This window comes from Peromyscus leucopus, chromosome 5, assembly GCF_004664715.2.
Source record: "Peromyscus leucopus breed LL Stock chromosome 5, UCI_PerLeu_2.1, whole genome shotgun sequence".
Lineage (NCBI taxonomy): Eukaryota > Metazoa > Chordata > Mammalia > Rodentia > Cricetidae > Peromyscus > Peromyscus leucopus.
In genome coordinates this window covers 6,840,743-6,865,745 of record NC_051067.1, presented here as the reverse complement: position 1 = coordinate 6,865,745, position 25,003 = coordinate 6,840,743, and positions in this window count along the sequence as shown.

The window sequence follows — 25,003 nt, the reverse complement described above, 5'->3', positions numbered from 1 at the left end:
TTAACCAGCCAAATGCTTCTAGTCCCTGGTCCTCACGCCTTATATATCTTTCTGCCTTCTACCATCACTCCCTGGGATTAAAGACATGACGAGTCACCATGCTTGGCTATATCCTTGAACACATGGATTTCTGCCTAGCTCTGCCTCCCAAGTGCTGGGATTAAAGGCGTGTGCTACCACTGCCTATCCTCTATGTTTAATATTGTGGCTGTTCTGTCTCTGACCCCAGGTAAGTTTATTAGGGTGCACAATATTTCAGGGAACACAATACCACCACAGCTGGCAGATGAAATTATCTGGAATCTGTGATGTGCAATCACCTTCTGGCGAGTCAAGTGACAGTTATTTATGAAATGTCCAAGTCATGGAGTTAAGAACTAAAACTTGATCTTTGGCCAGTCTGATTCCATTCATGCTGGAGGAGAGACTGAAGATAGGACATAGGACTGAGACTGCTGGGAATTTCCCTGTTTTGTTGAATTGACTGGGGTCATCCAGTTTAAGTTGTCCAAACCAGAAATAGCTGTTCACTGCTTTTCTTGTGCATATGGAAGGTCTAGGCCCACAGGTAACATATCAAAAAATGAATATGTTTATTTCACAGAATTTCACCATCTAGATATAGCATGCACTACATCTACGTCCTGACATGTTCTAGGGTCACACTTGTTTACAATGATGAAACAGGTGTTGTTTCCCCCTCCCTGGGGTGTCACAGGAGAGACAGGCGCATGCATGGTAAAAGTAAGAAGGTACAGAGAATCAATAGTGATGGCAGAGGCCACGAAGGACTGCCCATCCACTGCACCTGGGCCTCATTCCTGTAACTGGATGAACAACTGATGGAGTGGAGCGCCTCAGGACAACAGCCTGCCACCTTTTGTCTTATTCCACATGTAGTCCTGACCTCTTTGGTCAAAGTTTGATAATAAATAAATTCTGCCAGTGAACTCTTTATGCATTGTGGGATCTGTCCATAGACACAAAATTGCTGTGGGGTGTTCTGTATGTTAAATGTGTTGCTCTGATTGGTTAATAAATAAAACACTGATTGGCCAGTAGCCAGGCAGCAAGTGTAGGCGGGACAAGGAGGAAAAGAATTCTGGGAGGTGGAAGGCTGAGGCAGAAAGATGGTGCCAGCCGCCATGATGAGAAGCAACATGTTAAGATACTGGTAAGCCACGAGCCACATGGCAACTTATAGATTAATAGAAATGGGTTAATTTAAGATATAAGAATAGTTAGCAAGAAGCCTGCCACAGCCATACAGTTTATAAGCAATATAAGTCTCTGTGTGTTTACTTGTTTGGGTCTGAGTGGCTGTGGGACTGGCCGGTGAGAGAGATATGTCGGTGAGAGAGATATGTCCTGACTTTGGGCCAGGCAGGAAAACTTTAACTACACAAAATAGGTTGTGTTGTGAGAAAATATCAACTTCATAAAATTGTGCTCATTTATAAAACATTAAGATGAAATGGCTCAAAATTGCTTGCTTCCTAGACTGTCATTAGAAATTAAGGTTATTGGTCTCAGTAGTTAAGAGCACATGCTGCTCTTCTGGAGGACCTGAGTCAATCCTTCACAACCACCTGCCATTCCAGCTCCAGGGGAACCCACACTTCTCCTATATTCACATATACAGACATACACATTTTTTTAAATAATTAAAAGAATCAATCTTTAAATAAAAGATATTACGGTCATCAAGAGTTAAAAATACTGTTACATGGTAACTGTGATTCAGAATGACTTGTTGTTATGTAAGGAACCTAAGATATAATTTTGATGCTGAACCAATGAGCTCTGAGAGATGTATTCTTAAGGAAAAAAAATTACTTTTCTGCCTTTAGTAAAATGACTAGCTATTCTACACTGGGCAGTCATTACGGGGACACAAGGGACAATACAGGGACAAATTGTGGAGGATTTTAAAGAAGTAAATCCAGTAAAGGGATTTTTATGATCCAGCTGGCTCAGCTTAGGAAGGAAGTATAAGGCTTTCCAAGCATTGTGCATTGACATCAAAAGTGTGGTTATGCAAAATGAGAATCCACTCCTTCCCTCCAGCCAGACTTTGTTAGAGAACTGAGCTCCTTTGCAGAACAGCGTTACTGATCTCTTGTTAGGAAAAGGGAGTCTCCTACAGGGATGACTTGGGATGTTTATTGTAGCTGTCTGACTTCCTTTGTTTACTTTAGCAGTCGGGGTTATCATTTGGGTTAGATGAATGAGTCTCTCGTGGTGAGTTGTGATCTTATTTGAGATTTTTTATTTTATTTTTGACAGATTTCCCAGAATCAAATTCTGAATGATTCTTTTGATGTAGAATTAACTGAAGGAGATATAAAATTATATCATGCTTGATATGTAAAGTCATAGCTGATGTTAGGTCTTCTACCGGGCTATGTTTAAAGAGTTATGCAATGGCTTTAGAAACTAATTGTTTACTTTTGTGCTGTCAATCATAATTGTAGTCAGTAAGATGTTGTCTGCAACAGAGACAATGGTCCTTAGTTGTTTTAAGACTGTAATGAACTCTCTTGAGATGTTTAATCATGGCTTTCGCAAGTCTTATACTATAGGTGACTAATTGCTCAGTGTGGTCTAAAGTATTTCATCTTCAAGAAAACTCAGGGAAAGGATTCTGACAGGCACAGGTTTTTGATCACTTTAAGATCCCATTACTGCACTGAGTAAGAATTTCTAGCAGTCTAGGGGAGAGATTGATGGGTCATAAGCTTATTGTGCCAATATCAGGCAGAGGAGGAACTGGGGGAACTGATGGGCTGCCAAAGAAATGCTGATGGATTTCCCCACTGGGTTTGCAGAGCATATGCTTTGAGCACTTCCTTAAGGTGGGAGATATGACCTTTATTGTTAGCTTCTCTCCAAGGCCTTCTTGCTTGATAGACTAGGCTAGTAACTGAACTTCTGGACATGTATTCACACTCCCTGCCTGAGTTTAGCCAGCTTGTGGGGGCACTAAATTATCTACTGGCTGACTATGGAGTGTAGCACGAATCTTAAAAGTTCTTATTAATAAAAACAAACCTGGAGCCAGGTATTGGGGTGAACACTGAAAGATCAGAGAAGCAGAACAAACCACAGCTAACCTCACCTCAACAGTTCCTCAGCTGATCCTGTTTCCTCAAACTGGAAGCCTCTGTGTCCTCATCTGAATGGATCTCAGCTGAACTGCTGCTCAAAAGCCTAAAAGCTTAACCAGGCTCTAGCTCCTGGTTTTCACACCATATATACCTTTCTGCTTCCTGCCATCACTTTCCGGGATTAAAGGCATGTATCACCATGCCTGGTTGTTTCCAGTGTGGCTTTGAACTCATAGAGATCCCGATAGATCTCTGCCTCCAGAATGCTAAAGGTGTGTGTGCCACCATTTTCTGGCCTCTATGTCTATCTAGCGGCTGTTCTGATCTCTGACCCCAGATAAGTTTATTAAGGTACACAATATATTGGGGGACACAATATTACCACGTGGGGGAGTCTGTGCAGGTGTTAATACTTTGCATTGCTTGTGGATAAACATTGAGTAATACAGAGACTTTGCTATAAGAGCGTTTAAAAAAAAAGGCTATTTAATTTAAATAAATGCATTCTTCACCCAGCTTGCTCTGTAACCATATGATGTTTAGTTGGTGTAAGGGGGGTTGGAGGAGAGCTGGACCAGAAGCCTGGATCAGGAGCCAAAGCCTTGGCATTGTCCTGGTAGTCATCACATCCTCCCTGGTGCACTGTGTTCTCGGTTTTAAATGTCTATGTGCAGCCATCTGCTGAATACTAAATGGCCCCCTTTGGCTAGAATAACAGGAACTCATGCATGGTCACCATAACCTATGCATGATATATAGTTGGAAACCAAGGACGGTGGTGATGGGATGATACCACGCTCTGAGTTTTGGTCAAACTGGGATATATGTCAAAGAGGAGAGTTGCTAGATGGGGTTTGCGTAGGCAGCGTGCATTTGGACAGGGCATCTGCACTGGGCTAGCAGACCAAAGGGAGTTGCATGGTAATAACTGAGCTTTGCCTGGTTGCAGAAGGGCTTATTTCCAATTACCTGATGAAGCTGTGGACAAACAACGGGTTAAGCTCTAGGCGACTGCATAGTTGCCTGTAACTGTAGCCAATCACCTGTTTTCTGTACTCCCTCTGTTCTACGGAAGTTCTCGGAAACTTCAAGTCTGTCCAACTTGCAAGTCATTTTTGTTCTGCTCAAATAAAATGACCAAAGTTAGTGTAAGGAATTTTCATTTATACAGAGTTATTACAACTCCATCCCCAAGGAATATATGTATTACAGCCACAAGATTTTCAAAGTCACAGGCATATGCTAACTCAGTAGATCTGACATGAACCCAGGAGGGTATGGGGGCATATTGCGGGACATGAATATAATGTAGATGATATGAATACCCTTCACTACCTGAACAGTAGAAGAGAACATATCCTGGGCTCCAATTATACTCCAAAAACCATAACTTAAGCTTTCATGAGAGGCTCTCATAAATTGTACAATGACTGCTAAATATGAATGTCTCCATCTAATTTTGATATGAGAACTTCTTTCATGGCCCGTGAGTAAGGGGGTTTCCCATTTTACGTAGCTTTCTGAGTTGTCACTCATTCCTGAGGAGAGCTTTTTAGTGATGTAACTGCCTTCGAGTCATCCATGTTCCTGTAAGTAACCAAGCAAACTGACTCACTGAACCAGCCTTGGGTAGAGTTATTTCTTTGCTCTGCCATTGGTGTTCTATCTGAAGCAAACAGACCTTTCTTCATATTTCCTCAGGAAAATCACTTGTCAATAAAAATGGACAACTTAGGAGTACTTGCTGCAACTGAGAGAAAAACCCGGGATACCAGATATGTACCGACCTCACCTTGATGAGCCTGCAGGAGACGTGCATATCATGAGGTCATCCTGGAGGAAGTGGCAGGAAATGCACACGATAAACCCCTGGAGAGTCATTCAGAATTGGACCAGGAGACTTGGATGGATGTTTTTCCTTCAGGAGCTCAGAACTGAAAGAAAGATCAAGGCTGGAGTTAGCTGGCTACATGTGGGCTTCTACTGAGCTAATGGGTTAAAAGTGGGGTCTTGAGGAATCCAGAGGAATAACCAACCTAAATTATCTGTAAAATACATCCGCTGCTACTAAATGACAGGAGAAGTGCTGCTCTGTGACATATGCTGTGCCCAGTGCACAGCACCTTCCAACCCCATCACGTGACTGTCACTGCTGTATTCCTCTGCAGATGACAAAAGGGATCCTGAGTTTCCAGAACACTTGTCCAGGCTCAATTCAAGCTCTGGGGAAGGCTGTGATTTCATATGGACTGAATGTGGCCTTTTTATTTGTCCCATCAAGGTTCCTCTTCATCAGCGTCTGAACATATTTAGAACTCTCTGTAGTAAAGAAAATGATCAAAAGCAGCCCTGCTTCCCTGCCGTCCCCTTCATGACACTGTCCACCCCCACTCCTCTTTACATTGCAGCCTTCTGTTTTCTCAATCCCCTGACTCCATTTCCTTACCTCTTTGTCCTCGGCTTGTTCCAAAACTAGTGATCATAGCAAGAATTGTGTTGTTGGCTTGATCAGATGACCAGTAACTGCCATGTTAAACTTAGCAGCTATCTTTCAGTTTGCTACGATTTAACATCTCAGTGGCATTTCTTAGCCTTGGCTTCTGTTCCCTTTCCTCTCTGTCTAGATGGCTTCATCATCTCTGTCCTTTCTGTTCCATCCTTAAGTTCTGGAATTGGCCAAGACTCAATCATACATACTTCACTTGTTCATGCTTAGGCTCCTTTTGCTTTATGCTTTCTACCTATGTCCATTCCTTTATTCCCCCGGATTCAATTTTATCCTCAGTGATTCACTAAAATATTGACCTGAGCCTTAACATGCAGATCTGACTGTCAACATACCAGCCTTGCTTGGATGTTTCTATGGATCTTAATCTTGGCATATTCAAAATGCTCTATTCTGTCCCTTCTAATGTCCCTGTCAGTCATGGCATCCCCATCCACCCAGTTCTAAGTCAGAAATCCAAAAGCCAACTTCATCTTTCTCTTCAGACCAGCTGTGTTAACTTCCAAACCTATGTGTCTCCTTCATGGCCACCATGTCAGTGTAAGTGACCATCAGTTTTCACTGGGTTGTGCTATGTAGTTAGCCCACGGTTCTCAAGATGCAAATCAACCATTTGTCCTTCTGACTCTGAAGTTAAAGACTAATCTTCCATGTGGCTCGCAAGGCCCTTCTTATGCTAATCTTTGGACTAATTGATCATTCCCTTAAGAAATATATTAGGTGCAAGTACATGTCAAAGCTTCCTAGATACATAGATGAGCCAAACATGACCCTCGCCCTGTGTAACAATGGGGTTATTTTTTAAGATGATAATACCTATGAAGAGATATTAAGGGTTCAAGACTGACTTTTAAAGAGGCAGGGGAAGCCTCTCTAGGTTTCTAGGGAGCCATATGCTTAAGAGCACCGGAACTTTTATTTATTTTGATTAACTCATGTAGAAGGCAGATCTTACTATGACACAAAGGTTGGTCTTGAATCAACCATCCTCCTGCCTTGGCCTTCTGGTTCTATGACTCCAGGTGTGTGCCACTATGCCTGGCTTTGGCTGGTGGTTTTAACTATGTCCCTATGCTAAGGTTACACAGTCGCTATTCGTGCCCCCTCCTCTTCCCACTGCTCCCCATGCCTCCCCCTTCAGTATTCTCTCCTTTCATTTTCAGCACTCCCAAGGCTCTCTTCTCATTTCCCCTAGTCCCCAAATCCAGGCGAAACTCTGGGAAAACATCCCTGCTCTTCTAGAGGGAATCAGTCTGATATGTTCTCCTGCCCAGGCCCTTGTTTTCAATTGTCAACTGAGCCTTGAATTGTATTGAGGGATTTTATATCTTTAATGGAGTATTTAGTATTTCTCATAGTAATACTAAAATTATTAAAGTTAAGTTTTAGTTAGCTCGTTTCAACATACACCTCAACTTTGAATCTAGTCATTTGCTACATAAAAACAAGTAATATTTTGTTACTTGATTAATGTGATAGTTATGTTTTCAATAGATTAAATTCTTATAACATAGCTTTCTTAATGTGTTTTTAAATGTTTTATATTTTTTTCTTTCTTCCTTTTTTTCAATATGGGTCTGCTTCCTGAGTTCTAAAATTATAGGCATGTGTAAAAAGATGTTTTAACTGATAATCATAAATATATAATGAAGTCTAATTTTCCCTAATTCATTGTAGGCATATCTACAACTTGAACATAATTCTTTTGGTCCTTAATACTGCTTTCAAAACCAATTAATCTCAAAATTTACATGTAATTGGTTATATTATCAAATACTATTTATGCAAATGCTATCAATCGCATTTTCTATATATTTTAGATTAAAATACAAACTTATTACCAATTAAATGTCTAATCTGCAAATTCAGTGGGCTGGGTAAGCTTAACTGTAGCTATATTTTCAGTCAACATTTCTCTACCAGCATGCCTCAGGACTTGAAGCTCTTAGCCTTTGGAGTAAGCAGAGGGGGTTTGGATTGGTAGAACGTGGGGACTGACAGCATCTCACAGGGACACCCTCTCACAGCTTTACTGTTTCCTCCAGTTAGCAGTCCTCTGTTTCTTTAAAATACATTGATTGAATACTGTGGCAAAGGTTGGGACCAGAGCCGGAGAGGAAATGACACACTCAAACTATTGCGACCACAGAACCTTAGAAAGCCCTAACCGAAGGCACTAATGCCTTGGGTGTGCTGTGGGTACTTAAAAACTCTGGGCTTATTTCCAAATTTCCAAGGATATAAAGATACCTTCTGAAATGAGGAGAGCAGATTTTCCCTCTCTGGCCAGCTGAGATCACTGGCCTAAGACATGAGATACTGACGGATTTGGCTGTACACGTTCAGAATAATTCTACTTGAGCCATGGATTGAAAAGCCGAGCCCTGTCTTAGAGTCAGGCTCCTTCTCCATCCCAGCTCTTGACTGCTACCCTCTCACAGTGTTGCTGACTTATTTGAATGGGGTCTGCTTCCCTACGAGGCAGAAATGAACCCCTCTCCTAGTGTTTTCCTGCTCTTGCACTCTCAGGGAGGCATTTTTCTCTCTTGCCATCATGGCCCTTCAGGGTTTGAGACATACAGCATCGGGGTAGTCTGGCTTTTATAGGTAAGTCCTCCATTTACCCATCTGTCTTCATCATGTGGCTGGTTTCCAGTACGCTGCATCTGCTTGTTGCTGCCCACTGCGTTTGTACTGTGTGGCATAAAATGCCTAATACATGTTCCAGTGAGCAGATGAGTGAAGAATTGTCCTGGAAAAGTATGCTGTGCAATGCTGTTATGAGAACTTTACACAGTCAACTACTTTGTAGGACATTACATCATTTGTTTTATAATGGTAAAATAAATCTTTGTACAGTGTGCCTGGAGAGGTGGCTCAGTGACAAGAGCACCGGTTGCTTTTGCAGAGGACCCAGATTTATTTCCTAGCACTTACATGGCAGCTCACAACTATCTGTAACTCCAGGGACCCAGCCCCTCTTCTGACTCCTGCAGGACCCAGACATACACATAATACACATACATACATGGAGGCAAAACTCCCATACACATAAAATAAAACTAAAAACTTTAAAAATCTTATATAAATAACATGCAGTTGTTACATCAAGGACTTATATCCCCTCCCAAAAGCTTGGCTACAGCAAGTATTGTAAATGCCTCTTCTGAATGAGAAAGACACCAAAACAATGTCCAGAAGATCTGCACAGATCAAGTGTAACATACATCCTAGTAGGTCTGTGTAGCAGCTCTAGTTATTTAAAGCCAGTAAACGCTGACATTGCATGACCCCGAGGAGACAGTGCTGAGGACACCTGACCTGCTGTCTGGGGAAACTGGCTCTAGAGAAGAAACAGCATCCAGCCTGCAAGAAAACGGAGTATGGCTGGGAGTCACATCCCAGGGGCCTCTCTCCAGCCTTCTCCTTCCTGTCTCTCCAGCCTTCCTTCTGGGCTCTACTCCAGGATCACAGCCTCCAACCCAACTTCTCTTCATCCTGGCTACCCACACAGGTGTACATGCCTCTGCCCTGAGCTCCTGTGATGCTGTGCCTTCCTTGGAATTTCACACTTAGCTCCCTGTTTTCATCCTTCCTACACTGTGGGCAGCACAGTGGCAGGAGATGGCCAGCTCAAAAAGGAGAGATGGCCTCTATCCCCAGTGCCTCGTGTGCAGCCAGGTCCATAGACACTGTTCAGCAGGTGGTCAGTGAGCAAACTGTTTTGGTCCCTTATGCAAGGAGACACTCCCACCACACTGGCCTTCACATGAAGAGATGGTGTTCACAGATTTGGGGTACAAGTCAAAAGTGGAATTCATGATCCACTTGTTTCTGATTTTTTACTGGAATGTGCTAAGCAGGTATTCTGGCTTATGGGTCTCCCTGGACTCTTAGTAAGCATGAGTCCATTTCTGAGGGAAAAGCTGGGTTTAGTCAAACCCATCTGAAAGCAAATTCCTTGGGGTCTAAGCAGCTGACCCTCAGGCTCCAGCTACTCTATCTGCATCTCTTTTTTGCCCCAAGCTTTGTTTTTGAGACATTCATACATGAGAGGAAAAACGACTCAAGATCGAACCTGAAGGCAATTCTGTGCTAAAAGAAACAAGCTGGCATCTGATGAAAGGCGGCTTTCACGATGACTGAGGCCATTGGAGATGTCTTGTCCTTGGATTCTAATTCAGTTTGGTGGCTGTGTAGCTATTCAGTCTGTGAATGTTATGATCTACTTTGAATCTGCAAAGAATTTAACCTGCAATGAGAGAATGGTTTGTCTTACAGGTTTCATCCCAGGAATCTATTTTCACTTGAGATGAAACAGCAGTCAGAGTTTTATTTCCCACTCTTTCCAGAAGCCTTGGGGCTTAGTGGGAATGAAAATTAAAGCAGACGTGGGAAAAATACAGAAGGGGCTTTTCACTGCGGTCTGGACAGGATCATGCCCAAGGGCGGTCGTCATATTCCACTCAGGACCAAGTCCTTGTCCCCCCCCGGCAACTTTATTCTGAATTCAGCATCCTCACGAACAGCTGACAAGAAAAGAATACATCAGATCTCATTTGAAAAATTTTACACTGTCCTTATTTCAAGAAAGGTATGTGGTTGATATTGTTTTAATTATTAGCTACATCCTAAATATGTGCTGCTGTCTCTAAAGGATCCCCACCTGCCTGACCCTTACACTAAGCCTGGCTGTGCATGTAGCCCCTTAGACTGGCACTCACACCCACATCATCGTCTTGGAGCAAACAGAAGTCACTTGACTCGTCCAAAGCCACAAAGAGATAAACTGTGTCAAGACTTGAACCCTTCACATTTGATATATGACTTGATGTTCTTTAATACCACAGGCAGGCAAGCTTCCACAAAAGTAGTCTAAGAAGCATTTGGTAAGCACTGATTTTGACTGGGTAGATGGTGTCACCTGCCTGTCCCAGACTCCAGTCTGTTATGGTTTCCATGACTCTTTGAAGTCACGGTGTTACTGATCTGAACTTGCTAGTGATAGCACAGTGTGATCAGTATAGGGCAGCGTGGCCAAATATGCAAAGTGTGTCTCAAAAATGTTCCCTGGTGAACTAGAGGCAAGAGCCACTCCAAATCATCTGAGGAGAACACCGTCTTTTCTGCCTTCCATGTTATGGGTTTTGAGCAGGCTAGAGGAAGGAAGGCTTACATCATGGTGTACACATACTGCACCATCATGCTTAATGACATGGAGCAGTCAGTGATTTAGGACCAGTAATTTGTGTTCAGCAGAAATTAAGCAAGTGACATTTCATAAAAGGATAAATTCACTATATCAACAATCAATATTTCATTCCAGAAAAAAAAATTTTCTTGTTGTTCAACAAATACTTGAGTGTTTTTTCTGGAGAAGTCTCTGTCTCTGATGTGTGTGTGTGTGTGTGTGTGTGTGTGTGTGTGTGTGTGTGTGTGTGTGTGTTCTTACATATTTTTTCTTTACAGGCTTCTGTTATGATCCTCATATAATATACATGAAGACCAACAGGATGACCATGGGTGGGTGGGACACACCTAAATTGGCTTCCCCAGACCAGGCACAAAGGCTTTCTCTTAGAGATGGGGTACAGGAAAGGTCCCACTATGGCCTCCCAATGCTTGGCTTAAGGAGGATGCATCCACATTAGTTGAGAAGATGCTGCCAAATGATTGACAGGGTACAGGTCTGCTCCCTGAATGAAGATTTGGGAGACAAAATAAATGATTTCAGAGTAGCATGCAGCTACTGAGCACTGAACCAAGATCTTTTTCATATCTTTTGAAACCTCAGGATGTCTACGGAAGTGGGATGTCCTTAACAGTCTATGTTTGGTCTTTGTGCTGATTGCTTTTGTGTGAGCTTGATGGGCTGAGGCATACCCAGATAGCTGATAGAATTTTAAGTCTAGGTGAGTCTGTCCTTCGGGTGTTTCCGCAACAGTCTGTCAGCTGAACCAGTTACCAGTATGGTCTCCCCTGGTGAGGTGGCCGTCATCTAATTGGTTGAATTGGGCCATGTGACTGCTCTCTGCTCTCTCCTTGGACATTGGTGTCGCTGGGTTTGTCCACCTTCAAACTACAGCTGACTGTGTGCCTAACTTCCCTCACTCTAGCAGACCATGGGGCTCCTTCTCCTTCATAACCTCGTGTGCTGATTGCCCTAATATACCAGCACATGCTGTGTAGGTCTGCATGGCCATCTGTGGGGTCTGTGCCTCTTGAAAGCCCTGATACAGTCTTCTAAAACAGAACTTTACAGTGACCACATGGGGCTCCATTCTGTTTTTCCATTCAATGTCTGCTCTATGCCAGCCTCCATTATGGCCCATCCTCCTTTAAACGTTTCCAATAGGTCACATATCTCATATGTCTCTCTCTCTCCCCCATATATATAATTTTACTGGGGACTTATTATGTACCAGCCCTGTAATGAATATTTTTATAGAGACAACAAGTCCTAATTTCTTTTATATGCCCATTATATAGTGGAGGAAAAATGATTTCAAAAACTTGTTTAAAACAATAGAAGGTCGTGGGCCATATCCACAACTGACTGAATCATCTCTAGTTTTTCCTTAAACAGTAAACTCACATTAAATAAGTAACTGCAGATTTCCTACTGTGCGCTGCTATGTTAGAAGCTGGCCACTAATAAGGGGGAAGAGATTGTGTCAGTGCCTGTGGGGATTTCTCTGGGGAAACCATGTCAATCAAAAGAGAATGGCACGTCCAGAATTGGATACCCAATGTGATGCTCTGGTGACAAATGCCTGGCATATGTGTCTGTTAGATCTGTGCCCAGAAAGAGGTGAGGACCATCTAGACCAGAAGGGGGAGTCTCATGGATGCTCCAAGTTTTATTTTCTTTGTTCAAAAAATCAAATATTCAGTGGCAGCCATGTATTTCTGATCTAATCAGCTGACACATAAATATTATTAAAAGAGACTTTAATTTTAGAAAAGCCTAACTGACTGCATATGGTTTCAGCACTCCCCTCTTATGTTCGTTCATTTCTGTTCTTTCTATGAGAAAAGAATACTCCTTTTTGCCTCAGCCATACCAAGTGCGAAGTATTTCGCATTAGGAAGAAAAGTTTCTACCTCTCAGTGCTGGCTGAGCACTCTCCTGGACAGCCAGAGCTACAGTGCCCCCGCGCCCCCCCCCCTTACTCCCCTCCTCCACCCCCACCACACTGAAGCAGAGGCACAGACGGAACTGAGAACCCTGAAGCAATGTTCCCAGTCCCCTGTTCCTCAGAGCCTGGGCGCGTGGTTTCTGGTGAGCAGCCAGGGCACGGGCGGCTCAGAGCAGCTCAGAGCAGCTCAGAGCGGCTCAGCCCCCACCTTCCCCTCTGTTTTATTGAGTCTTAGATAGTGGAGCAGGTGGCCAGAGCCAGGCAGAAGATGGCATCCTAAGCCCTCAAGCACAGGCTCCCAGCCCCTCCCTGCTGACCTACTTACTCTTGCTGGGCTCACAATGTGAGGGACTCCGAGGACAGTGGAGATGTCTAACAAAAGCAGAGTGCTGCGCAGGTGGAAGGCCAAGGACACACTTGGGCCCATTAGAGTTCACATCATTCTGGAAGGGCACACACAGTCTCTGCTTTGGGCCTTTGTCCTGTCAACCTGCTTAGCTCTAAAGGGCCCTGTGATGCCATTCTCCCCTTCCTGGGGGCTGAATGCTCTTCTTTGAAAATGAAGATCTCCCCCCTCTTCCTGTCCAGTACCTTCACAATGGCAGGAGTTGATTCACACCATTAATGACTCCCTGAGCACATTTTATTGCTTGGCAAAGCTGTCTGCGTCCCTGATCAGATTGGGGAATCCTCAAAGGCAAGGCCATATCCTCATCTGTCCCATATTGAACCCTCCGTGCCTCCCAGGACATCTGCCAAGTAGATGGCTTCTGGGTACTTTTTGTCTTGAGGCCAAGAGAGCTCAAGCTGGAATCTACATTTCGCAAGGTCACTGGGTGTTTGGAGGCACTTGAATAGCACCTGATCCTTTAACTCTCAACTTGCTTGGCTGTGTAACAAGAGTAATGATTGTTAATGAATGTACAGTGTCTCTGTGAAGTCCACACTGCCAGCATGCTCAGAGTCCACTTAGGAACCAGCACGTACAAGTTATTTCTATTGCTTTTTCCTCAGTGAATTTTGTGAGCTTCCATGTGGGTTCTGGGAACTGAACCTGGGTCTTTGGCAAGAGCAGTAAGTGTTCTTAACCCTGAACCATCTCTCCATCCCCTCCTTCACAAATATTTAACTTTGTACAAAGATGTCTCCCAAAGTGGGAGCATTTTGATTAATGCCAGTGCAGGGGGGTTGTGGTCACCTACGCTATGGCTTGTGTTTGGCATTGGCATGGCCAGTTTTCTTTGCAGAATTTGAGGTGTTCTGATGCATGTGTTGTGGGGTTGCAGTAGTGTCTCCGTGTTGGTGTGAACTTGCCTTCCCTGAATGACTGTGGAGACTAAGCATCTCCTTCATGGTAAGTACCCGGGAGGGAAACGTTAGAACTGCTCATTAACTTATCACAGAGGCAAACGATCAAATGCATGGTCCGGGGTTCACTGGCTCTCACAAGCCTTTCTTTCCCTCCCTCTCCATAATGGTCTCAATGTTCTGAAGGCTTCATGTACTGAAATTTAATCTCTATCCTGAGAGACTTAAAAGGAGGAGCAGTCATTCCTCTGCCTGGATTTAGAGGTGGAGCAGGAAGTGAAGAGAGTTAGAAAAAGTCATGGGGTCAAGTGCTTGCCTAATAAATCTTGAGACTATAAAAAAAGAGTGAGAGAGGGGCTGGAGAGGTGGCTCAGTGGTTCAGAGCACTGGTGGCTTTAGACAACCTGGATTTGATTCTCAGCACCTACATGATGGCTCAGAACCATCTGTAACTCCAGTTCCAGGGGCTCTGATGCCCTCTTCTGGCCTCTGTGGACACTGCACCCTCATGAAGCACAGATATATCAGGCCTAAAACCTATACACATAAAAATAAATAAATCTTTTAAAAAAGAACATGTTGCCATGACCACTTATTTCATTAGAATATTGAATGAGCGTGGGGTATAGTGGAATAGGCTTCCTTCCAGCAAGAAGGCAACTTTTCTGTGTAGTTTAAAATGTTACAAAAGACTAAGTTCTCTGCTATAAAGGACCCTCTATTTGTAATGCTGTATACGCGGAGTTTTCCTATGCTGGCAGCCACTCCCAAGTACTCACTCAGAGTCTTAATAGTAATTGTAAATGCTTGGCCAATAGCTCAGGCTTGTTACTAGCTAACTCTTACATGTAAATGAACCCATATTTCTTACCTATGCTTTGCTACATGGCTTGGTACCTTTTATCAGTACGGCGTGTCCATCTTGCTTCTCTCTGCATCTGCTGGTGACTCCAGACTCTGCCCTTCTTCCCCCCCACCCCAGCATTCTGAGTTTGACTCTCCCACCTAACCTTATTCTGTTCAGCTATTGGCCTGTCAACTTCTTTATTAAGCCAATCATAGCAACATATATTCACACAGTATAAACGAATATTCCGCTGTGCTGTCCCCTATCTTTCTTCATACAATCTCATCCAGATTCATTGGAGTCCAGATGGACAGGACACATTCTCTGCTACCTGTGTGTGATTGTGGCTAGTGGGGTGACACTGTACACCAGCTTTTTGTTCAAGTGTGTTCCAGGCAGTATTGGAGATATAATCAACAGTTACCTGAAATTTGAAAGCCAACTAGGTATGTCCTTCATATCAGCTACTAACCCTTGCCCTAGATAACAACCCAAGACTGGAGCTCCACCTTTTAGACTCAGAGTTTAGACTTCCTAGAAAGGCCCAAGGTTATCTTGGGCTCTCTGGGCTATACAGCGCTGGCTGCTATTTTTCAACTATGCCATTGCCTTGCATTGACAGCTATGAAGAAAATGCAACTCTTGAGCATGACTATGACATTAAAAACCTTTTGATTTACAAGAACAAGCTGGATTTGATCATGGTCCATAGTGTCGCTAGTTCAGTCTTACCTAGATCTTACTTGGAAAAGTGAATTCCAAAGCTCTGGCCAGACCTACTGGGTCAGAAGATTAAGAGTTAGGATGAGCTACAGGGCCCAGAGATTCTGACACCTGCATCCTCTTCTGGACACGTTTTGCTCCTTCCAGATTCTTTGATTTCAAACATGAAATGGCCAGCAGCACCCAGAGCACGTCTGAAGTGCCAGCCCCTTGTTGTTCCAGACCACCTCAGTCAGAAATGCAGTTGGAAATTCAAGGTGGGGTCGACAAGACAAAGGTGTATGTTACGTCTACAAGCTACATGATGTTCAGCTGGTGCTAAGAATACTTACAGTGATAGGCACATGTCCCTTCCTGAACCCTCTCTTGTTGAAGATTTCAGAAAATGAATGAAAAGAGTTAATCCTCCTCCAAAGTGATGGACCCCTCTGAGCCACTTAATAAGGATATGCAAGATGGCGGAGGTAGGCCAGACTGGGGTACACAGCAGTGGTGTCCTTTGCTCGGAGATCTTTCCCATAAAAACTGCAGGTGCACTCTACAGGCCCTGGTGGTCAGTATGGGGTGCCATTCCCTAGACAGAGCTGGTAGATTCAGGCCTGCCCCCACTTCCCCCTAGACAGAGCTGGTAGACTCAGGCCTGGCCCCATTTCCCCCTAGACAGAGCTGGTAGATTCGGGCCTGCCCCCACTTCCCCCTAGACAGAGCTGGTAGACTCGGGCCTGCCCCCACTTCCCCCTAGACAGAGCTGGTAGACTCAGGCCTGCCCCCACTCTCCCAGTGGGGAGAAAACCAACAGAGCAATTTATACAGGGTAATGTACTGTGGCTCTTTACTACAAAGGATATTATTCTACACAAAGAGAAATAATTAAACCAGCCAGCCACATTTCCTTTTGGCCAATTCCCTCTTTCAAACACTTTCCAACCTAATGAACTACAAATGTGTCAAAATGCTATAAACACAGGGAAGGAAACTCATTAAATGCTGGTTCTCTGTGAACCAGTCTCAATTAAGGCCTTAGATGGTATTAGTTCTCCCTTGTAGTCTCTGACTTTTTATTAAGAATAGTGATCAAAGAACTTTAGGCAGGGTTTCTATCTTTTTTTTCTTTCTTTCTAGAAATTGTGTGTTGTTAATTATAGTTGGAAAAATGGAAAGTCTTTTCTCAATAAGTTGTGTGTTTGAGGTGGGTTATTGGGGTTCAGGAAGTTTTTGTGTCCTCCCCTAAACTAGAAACCTTAGATTTCAGTGAAACTGGCATCTTTCTCTGTCTCCATTCTAAAACAGGTCACTGAATGTTTTAAATGAACAACTAAAAATCTAGTAACCTGGGTCCAGGTTATTTAAGCTGCTCTGGAGAGGTATACTCAGGCTGGGAGCAGGAAGGGAAGAGCTAAGGGTTTGACTTCAGGAATCTTGGTTGACTTCTGGATGGAAAGGGAGGAGGAGCAAGGAAACCCTACAGCAGTAAGCCTCTTCCCCAAATCTCTTTGTAGAACATCTTTCCTGGATCACGTCTCTCTTGAAAACTCAAATGAAGGAACTTGAAAATTGAACTATTTATGTGTAAGTGTGGGAACATGGAACATGGCTCATTTTGCAATTGAAGGTGGTCTTGGTGGATGTCTCCCAAGAGATATTTCTAGCAGGTTCCTGCTGTGGCAGCACTCTACAGCATCTTCCAGCTGGGTGGCAAGGGTTAGCATGCCTGTCCTGAACTGCTAGGTGTCTTCTTAGATTAAACCTTACAGGGCCAGAAAGTGGGGTTAGCGGTAAAAGAACTTCTGTCGAGCCTGGGAAGCTGAGTTGGATCCCTGGGACTGACATGGTATAAGGAGAAATGGGTGCCTGACCTTCACACACAGGCTGTAGCACACATATGGACACATACTAAATGAATACATAAATAAGCATAATACTCATCATAATCCTAAAGGCCCCTGGAGCGACAGAGCTTAGGAGTAACCCTGTGGGGATTTGAACTCGGGTCTTGAGAGTCTTACCCACCACTGTTTCTTGCCCTGCTCAGATCTAGCTGTAATGGCTGAGGAGCTAGCATCGATCAGTCCTGTGTATCCCTGTGCCTTTGTTCATCCTGATTCAATAGAGAATTGGCATGGGGACAGGGGACCAGGACGCTGCAGCTGGAGAATAGTCATCAACACAGACAGATGTATTCTTGGGTTCTGGCATTTAACTGGAAATGCAAAGTATCTCCTACCTCAGTTTGAGTGTGACACACCATGGTCCATGGTCAAACCGTGAACTCTGAGGTGACACAGAAGCAAACTCGGTCTTATGCAATTTGAGGATGTTTCTATATGTAGCTTACAGATGTGTGCATGACTTGTATAATGTTATTGCCAGCTTTTCCTAATTTTTAATAATTTTTGACTTTGTCAATTCCACACAACATATTTATTCAGCCCCCCTCTCCCAATCCATCCCAGTTCCATCCAACAACAATTTACTTTTATTTTGTAATATAAACACATAAATACACACAAATGTGTATGTTTATACTAGTAATGATTCTTCAAAAGTACTGAGATTAAAATAGAAAATAAGCAAAAACAAACAAAGGTAGATTCTGCTGCTTGTGAACTTCACTCTGGTGAGAAAGTCCCATCCTCCTCATTTGCGCAGCAGAGGATAGTAACAGTGCTTATTTTCTGGAATTGTTGGAGGGGTTTTGGCATCTACTTTGTGAGATCCGAAGATAGTGCATCTGTTTGATGAGGTCCTTGGTAACCATAATGTGAGAATTCCTTGCTAATGCTCGCACACCACCAGCTTTCCTTAGTTGTCATGGTCGGAGAACTCCTTGCCTAGTGCTGGTACATCACCAGCGTTCAGGAGATTTTATTGTCCCTTCTGCTTCCTTTCTGGTATTGTTTGCAAGTACTTCTTACCCACCATTTGAGGAGCCTGGTGGGAAAACGCACTGCTCATTACAAAGCTTGCAAATTAGATCTCTGTGTGTGTGATGCTGTAGCGTCCAGAACCAGCACATAGATTCAGGACTTTTAGAATAAGACGTTTAGTCTGTCTTAAAGATTTTTTGGTTAAAATGCTAACATCTAAGTTGTTTTATTTCTATTTTTAAAGCAGACAGTGTATTTCCAAAAATCTCCTCATCTAACATTTCAGTAAACAAGATAAGTTAAGTCAACCAGGTGGATGGTGTATGTCCAGGGTACTACTACTGGACAAGGCAGTGCATATCATTCAAACCAGCAGGACCAAAGACTACGCCCACCATCCTAGCACCTGGGAAGAAGAGACAGAAGCCCCAGAAGCAGATGAACATCTTCAGCTACAGAGTGAGTTCAAGGCCAGCCTGAGCTACATGAGGGTAAGAAAGAAAGGGGAAGGCAAAAAAAAAAAAAAGAAAAGAAAAAAAAAGAAAGAAAGAAAGAAAAAGAAAAAGAAAAAAGAAAAAAAGAAAAGAGAATAAACCTCACCTATCCAAGAACCTCTAATATTATCCTTGAAGATTGCTTTACAAAAGAAAACAAAACAAATGCCTTTTATTCAACCTGCAAGAGGGTCTCCCTCCCAGTCCCCCACATCTGGTACAACCAGCACATGCTTGGAGCATCATGAGGATGTCAAGGAGCCAGTGCTGGTGGAGCCATGCTGGACGGCTTTCTTCTCTGTGTAGATACTGCTCACTCACTAGCCCCACTCGGCACCAGCTGGGTCACAGAAATACAGGCACCGCTCAATGTATGTTTGGGGCTTTTCAAATGTTGTTTTGCTGCTTCCTATGTGACTGCCTGAGTTGTTGTTTCATTTCTTGGAATTTTCCACCCAGGAAATACCATCAAAAGATCCATTGTGAGATCATGATTCCAAAAGCGTAGACTGTGGACAGAGGTAAAGCAAGGGCGCTGGATGGAAGAGGAAAGCATTGAGAAACAGGAAGGACCAACTAGCGAGGTGCCCGGCAGAGGACTTAATACTAAATGACAGGCACCACGATGTTACCATCCCGCTGCATTCGAGAACAGTTGTATAGCGTGTGGAACCCAACGCAGGTTGGTGTGAGGATGCAGCCATCCTCCTGAGGAATCCACACAGAGCCTAGTGTGTGTAGGAACTTGACTTTCCTGGAAACATTTGTAGAGTCTGCACCTTCTCTACCTTCCACGCCCAGGTGCCCAGAAAAGAAGACACCCAGCCCAACAAGACACAAGTGCAGGTCTGTGTCCCACAACTTACAGAAAGTCTGTCAAGCACTAGGGAGCCAATGCATGTCAGCTGAGGAATTGTTATGGACTTGCTACCTGTCCCAGACACCCAGACCTAATAAATCATTAACACCAGAGAGGCTCCATGCTGCTAGTATGTCTATTATTGACCAATAAGATTTATGTGGGAGAAGCCCCTGAGCACTCTGTCTGCACCACCCCAAGCTACACACGGCTAATGAAGACTTAGGGCCCTTACCCACAAGGACAGATGCCTTTTCTAAAGTCACTCGGCTTAGGTCCTTCCGCACTCACATTCTGTCCTCTGTGAGGTGTCTGTGATGCCACATTCATATCCCACATGAGGGAAGGCTGACTGGGTAAGGAGTGGGGGTTCCTGATGAACATCAGGCACCGTGTGTGGCTTTACCCTTCGTCTATGACTTGGCCCAAGCACTCTTACAGGCAAGCTACCTCTACAGCCCCCGAAACAAATCCTAATTCAGCATTCCAAACTTCAGTTTTGACCATCATCCACTCTAACTGAGATCCCAGGGGTTTCTACAAAACCAGGCGGCGCAGGTCACCTGCAGACCAACAATTCAGCACAAACTGGGAACATTTCCTCTGGGGCTCGAGATTCAGCAAATGGCTGAACAAGCCACCTAAGCTAAAAATGAGTACCCTCTCATTTCTTCTTATTAAAGGAATGGCAGCCTCTTTTAAAGAAAAGAGTTTATTTGAGGTCATGATAGGAGATGTGATACCAGTCTGAACACATGATGGGCCCAGGCAGGAGCGTGAAGGCTACACATGGGGAACATGTATGTGAAATTGTCATCCTGTGGCTCACAGTGTACCTGTGACATCAAATGACTCAGAGTCTGGTGACAATTCAGAGATGCCTGAAGGTGAAAAGTGAAAAGTCAGTCTGAGAAGAGAAGTGAAATGTATCCCCACGAGACTCTGTCTGGGCTTCAAGGAAGGGAGCTCAGACAAAGGATGGAAAGAACAGAGTCCTGGGGCCGTGGTTAGATAGGAAAGACCAACTCATGGGATGGGTCCTATGGTGGTGTGACTGTCTAGGGAGCAAGGTTTCCAAAGCTTGAGTACTGTCATAGTATCCTCTTTAGGAGTCTGGAGATTGAATGGGAAGGTTTTGGTTTTATGCAGTGGCGCAATGTTATTCATTGAGCAGCACTGTTACCCTTCGAGAAAAGCCACAAGGCACAACAAAACCCACTACCAGAATTTTATTAGAAGAAGGGAGGGACAGGACAGAATATGATCAGGCTTATGGAAGACATGTGCAGGGAGCAGGGGGAGAAGAAAGGGGAGGACTCTGTGGCCTGCTTTTTATGCATTCCCCTGTATATGGGCAAATGGAACTACGCCACACATGTGCATAGATTGTGTGATCACAGTGCACGTAAATTATGCGACCATGCAGTGTATGGATTACGTAGGACATAAAGCCCTTGAATGACTAAGCATCTGAACAGTGCTTGTGTGGTCATGTAGCTGGGGGAGTAGCCAGGAATTCCAACAGAAGGAACTTAAGGGTTTCAGGGTGATGCCCTTGTCTGGGGATAGGAAGTGGGATATGTAGTACTTAGATCCCAGTCTGTAAAACCATGGCTTTCCTGGCTATCCAAAGTAGAGTGCTGGGGGTTCAACGGAGCCGTGCATGTATTCTGTGGTGTGTTAGTAAATGATGGTTAGTGCTGTTACCACTTACCTTCTGACAGAGCAGCCAAGGCTTGGAGAACTCAAGCAGACGTCACAATCACACAAAGGAGAGGCTATGTCAGGACTAGAAAAAAGTCTTTCAAGAGCTGCCTCCAAGGGAAATAGAATTTGGGGTAAGAAGCAGAGTTTCGGGCATTTGGGAGGCATGCTTCAGTATCTGAGGGGTCCCCACTAAGTTCTTGCACAACCAGGCCCATTATTTGGCCTCCCTAGGACTGGCCCTCCTCGGGGACACAGTGAGGTAATGTTACTTCCACACAGCCTGAAGTTACATGGGACAATGTCCTGGATGCCAAGATTGTATTCCTCACTCCCGGGCCAAACAGATGGCCTTGCACTGGCCCCAGGCCCAGCATCTATGTGTGAACTAGGGCCTCGGAGTTACTGTATGGCAGGAGGTTGCTTCATATGCCGAGATGGATCCCAAAAGTGACAAGACACAGTGACTGGGTTCAGTGCCCTCACCCTGTCCCTCTCCTTTGAAAGAGCCAGGTAAACATCTATCTCCTGGAGACAGCAGAGATGGTCTGTGAGAAGACTCTGAAAACTGCCTCATCAGCTAGAGCCCTTGACATTTCCATGACACAGAAGAGGCCGCCCCACCATGCTGAGGCTCCTTACTGCTCTGGGCACACCATAGACATGGGTATGTCCTCCATTCTGCTGGTTCTGGGGAGAAGCCAAGTCAAAACAAACATTGAGTACCTACTGTGTGTCAGATGCTTCCTCTCCTCATCAGTCCTTACACACACACACACACACACACACACACACACACACACACACACACACACACACAGTTGAGGCCTCCAGTCTCTTTAGAATCACCAGCCTGGGTCAGGAGAGATACATTTTGTGATTATGGTGTGAAGGTCAAGGAAGGTCACGAACACTGGAAAAGCTCTTGCTTTTCTGTTCCTCCTTAGGCCTCCACAGTGTTCGTTACCATATTAAAGGCTCCAGAAACAAAGCAAAGAAGACATCCAGCTATTTCATCTAACCTGAGTTTTTCCAAATTGTTCTATTTTTCCCTGCAGAAGACCTTTTAATCATCTTTTTAAAATTAATGTTCTGCCAAACGCATTTTGGAGACCTGCACTCGGCTAGCAATTCCTCTGTAATTAGCTGTTTTTGGCAGCCCCGGGCAGGCGTCTTTCATCGGGTTACTCCTTAGACCAGGGTGACAAGAGAGCTGGGGTGCTGCTCCTCCAGGTGGCCCATTCACTCGTGTCCCGTCTTTCCTCCAGGTTATTGATCCTTCTCTTTCTTGAAAGTCTGCCCCGGTACCTTTCCCCATCTCTTTGTTAGCAAGCCGGTTTCACTCTGTCTTTTCAGAGGAATGAAAAGGATCCTTTTCAGGGGGCAATGAATCCAGGTGAATTACGCATCAGCCTGTTTCCCTGAGGCAGCTCTAGGCATCTGGACCTGTGCTGGGAAAGCAGAGTTCTCTTTTGAGGCAGACAACCGCTGCTGCTGTTCCAGCTGGCCCAGACATTCCAGGCATTCTTTAACCAGCTCTGGTCAGGAGAGAGGCTGCAAACCTCAGTGTGACCCTAAAAACCAAATGAGACCAATCTACTGTCACCAAATAACAGAGTAGAGCTTGGAGAAGGTGCAGAAAGTGACCTTGAGCAGAAGACGGTTCTCACTTCATACATTCCTGTAGGAGGAATTAGGAAATGGACATGCTTCCTGCAGTGAGGTGGCAGGCGCTTTGTGAACATGTGCTGCCTTTGGACTCTAACTCTGGCAGCACCTGAGCTCCGTGACCTTATTTCTCATGGTCTTTGCCTTTTCTTCCCATCCACAGATCACATGCAAGGATGGTATGGGGAGGGGGCGGGGCAGCCACTTTTGTCTCCCTTGTTCCTGTGATCCACACTGAACAGTTAACATCATAGTATGAATTATTTATAAGATGGGTCCTATCAGAGAGCTGGGGTTGGGAGTGGGGAAATAGGGAAAAGGAGAAAGGGTTGTGGAATTGAAGAGAAACTAAAAAATGTTCAGAGACAGGCTCCTAGGTGTACCAGCACAAGTAATGGCCACAGGAGGCTTGTGGGTGTACAGACTAGGAAACTCTGGGGAGAGTGGAGCAAAGCCCTTGGAGAACTGAGTCCTGACATCATTGCTCAGAGTAAGGCATGGGCCTCTGGTGTACAGTGTGAGCTAGGAACCACTTCTTTGACCCTGGCAATGATGTTTTCCTGTTCTGGCCTCAGATGACCACCTGGCCAGAGAACGTCCTGCTGTCTCCTTCGAACATGCCAGAGGTGTGGCACACAGAACCGCACAGTGCTGGGCTTAACGGGATCTGCTTTAGTCAACTTCCTCAGTTCACAGGCAGGGAAACTGAGGCATAGGAGAACACTTGTCCTGTTCAGTGTAACTGGGACCTGTTCTCCTGAGTGCCATGCATTTGTCTTGCCCTACCACCGTGCACCAGGTCCCTGCATGTCAGCCCCTGGCAGAAAACACACAGGATGCTGTGAGTTCAACTCCAAGCTAAGAAGGTTCCTAGAGACCGATTTCGCCCCTCCTCTCCTGCCTTCTTGAAATGTGGTGGGGAGACAGCTAGGAACCTGGAGCCGAGTTCTGAGAGGCAGAGCAGGGTCATCGAAGGCCTCGGAGAGCCGCCACCAAAGTACAGCTTGACTTTGATAAGAAAAATATCTCTATTGTATCTGGTGTGTCTAATATAGACTGAGAACAGGAGTGTATTGTCTATTTCAATGTCAGTTCCAAATTCCAGCTCTATACAACTTTAAATAATTTGTATCTGTTTATTTACATTTAATTTAAATTTAATTTTTGAGACTTTTATATATGAATATTACATAATTACTACCTCCCCCTCCCCCTCTAACTCTCCCCATACCCCCATTTACTCTCAAATCCCCTCCAACACACACAAGTACATACGCACACGCACACGCACATGCACACGCACACACACACACTCAGCACATATCCCACTGAGTCTATTTAGTGCTGTTCATACGTATGTGTGTCTAGGATGCCTGCTTGGGATTGAACAACCTATCAGGCCTCCTTGTCCTGGAGACAACGGATTCTCCCTGTCCCAGCAGCCATTGATGGCCTATAGCTCCTCATTGAGGTGTGGGAAACCCTTGAGATTTCCCTTGTTCACATAGGAATGTCAACTGAGTGTGCCATCAGCTGATAGTGTCAACAGACATGGCTGCTCAGGCAGCCATGTTATTGAGATTTCATGACTGTGGCTTCACGGGTGACGCTATCTAGCAACCAGTGTCCTGACTGCAGAAGAGGGCATGGTGACATTGTGATGACCTTCCTCTTAATCTTCCTTCATTTGAGAAGTGCATAATTGCTACTAATTACTCCATGCCAAGACTTATGCTCTGTACCCTCCCCTACTGTCCGACATGTCTCTGAGGAAACGAAGA